Source organism: Schistocerca piceifrons, chromosome X (assembly GCF_021461385.2).
Source record: "Schistocerca piceifrons isolate TAMUIC-IGC-003096 chromosome X, iqSchPice1.1, whole genome shotgun sequence".
In the NCBI taxonomy this organism is placed as follows: domain Eukaryota; kingdom Metazoa; phylum Arthropoda; class Insecta; order Orthoptera; family Acrididae; genus Schistocerca; species Schistocerca piceifrons.
The window spans coordinates 204,955,643-204,957,974 of record NC_060149.1 but is presented as its reverse complement, the minus strand read 5'-3'; the positions used below and the strand labels follow the sequence as shown (position 1 = coordinate 204,957,974).

Below are 2,332 nucleotides of genomic sequence, written 5' to 3'. Positions count from 1 at the left end.
ACAATTTTAGACCTATTTCTATGCCATCGGTGTTTGCTAAAGTTATCGAGAAGGTTGTATATACAAGGTTACTGGAGCATTTAAATTCACATAATTTGCTGTCAAATGTTCAGTTTGATTTTAGAAATGGTTTAACAACTGAAAATGTTATATTCTCTTTTCTCTGTGAGGTTTTGGACGGATTAAATAAAAGGTTGAGAACGCTAGGTGTTTTTTTTTTTATTTAACGAAGGCTTTTGACTGTGTTGACCACAAAATATTACTGCAGAAGTTGGACCATTATGGAGCAAGGGGAGTAGCTTACAATTGGTTCGCCTCTTGCTTTAAGAACAGAAAGCAGAAGGTAATTCTCCGCAATATTGAGAGTGGTAGTGATGTTCAGTCCCAATGGGGCACTGTTAAGTGGGGCATTCCCCAAGGGTCAGTGCTGGGGCCACTGCTGTTTCTTATTTATATAAATGATATGCCTTCTAGTATTACAGGTGATTCAAAAATATTTCTGTTTGCTGATGACACCAGCTTGATAGTGAAGGATCTTGTGTGTAATATTGAAATAGTATCAAATAATGTAGTTCATGAAATAAGTTCATGGCTTTTGGAAAATAATTTGATGCTAAATCACAGTAAGACTCAGTTTTTAAAGTTTCTAACTCACAATTCAACAAGAACCGATGTTTTGATCAGACAGAATGGGCACATTATAAGCGAGACGGAACAGTTCAAGTTCCTAGGCGTTCGGATAGATAGTAAGCTGTTGTGGAAAGCCCATGTCCAGGATCTTGTTCAGAAACTAAGTGCTGCTTTATTTACCATTAGAACAGTATCTGAAATAAGTGACACTTCAACACGAAAAGTAGTCTACTTCGCATATTTTCATACGCTTATGTCTTATGGTATTATTTTTTGGGGTATTTCTTCTGATTCAAAAAGGGCATTTTTGGCTCAAAAACGGGCTGTTCGAGCTATATGTGGTGTAAGTTCGAGAACCTCTTGTCGACCCTTATTCAATAGTCTGGGAATTCTGATATTGCCCTCACAGTATATATTTTCTTTAATGTCGTTTGTTGTTAGCAATATTAGCCTATTCCCAAGAGTTAGCAGCCTTCACTCAGTTAATACTAGGCAGAAATCCAATCTGCATGTGGAATTCACTTCCTTGACTCTTGTGCAGAAAGGGGTGCAGTATTCTGCTGCATCCATTTTCAATAAGCTACACAAGAACTCAAAAATCTTAGCAGTAGCCCAAACTCTTTTAAGTCTAAACTGAAGAGTTTCCTCATGGCTCACTCCTTCTATTCTGTCGAGGAGCTCCTGGAAGAGCTAAAAAATTAAGCAAGTTCCAGTGTTACATTGTTGAATTTCTTTATTTAAACTTACGACTTGTCACCTGAATATGTTTTTTTATCCAGAATGAGATTTTCACTCTGCAGCGGAGTGTGCGCTGATATGAAACTTCCTGGCAGATTAAAACTGTGTGTCCGACCGAGACTCGAACTCGGGACCTTTGCCTTTCGCGGGCAAGTGCTCTAACCAACTGAGCTACCGAAGCACGACTCACGCCCGGTACTCACAGCTTTACTTCTGCCAGTACCTCGTCTCCTACCTTCCAAACTTTACAGAAGTTCGAGTCTCGGTCGGGCACACAGTTTTAATCTGCCAGTAAGTTTCATGTTTTTTTAAATTTCATTTTATCTGTTTCTAATATCGTGTTATAATTTCATGTATTGACTCGTTCCATGACCATGGAGACTTCTCCTTAATTTGGTCCCACAGAACAATAAATAAATAAATAAATATGGGACCCCTGATACGTCTACATACGACTCTGGCAGGTGATGAGTATGTAAGCATCCTTTATGATCACCTGTATCCATTCATGTACAGTGTGCATTCTGATGGACTTGGGCAGTTCCAGCAGGACAATGTGACACCCAGCATAATTGTTACAGAGTGGCTCCAGGAACACTCTTCTGAGTGTAGACACTTCCGCTGGCCACCAGGCTTCCCAGACATGAACATTATTGCGCATATCTGGGATGGCTTGTAAAGTGTGCTTCAGAAGAAATCTCCACCCCCTCATACTCTTACCAATTTATGGATAGCCCTGCAGGATTCATGGTGTCAGTTCCCTCCAACACTACTTCAGACATTTGTAGAGTCCATGCCACGTCGTGTTATGGCACTTCTGCGTGCTCGTGGGGACCCTACACGATATTAGGCCGGTGTACTAGTTCTTTTGCCTCTTCATTGTATATCAACAGCTGTTTAGTTCAGTTGGAAGTATGCTGATATTATTGTAATGTGTTTTTTTTCAATCAGGAGTGTATGTTGC

The 2,332-nt window shown here is 40.0% G+C and overlaps 1 non-coding gene across 1 annotated transcript; it reads right to left on the bottom strand.

Annotated features, from left to right (window-relative positions):
* Positions 1–1,473: 1,473 nt before the first annotated feature.
* Positions 1,474–1,549, bottom strand: Trnas-cga. The gene has a single exon. It is a non-coding gene; the product is annotated as a tRNA-Ser (tRNA).
* Positions 1,550–2,332: the final 783 nt, after the last annotated feature.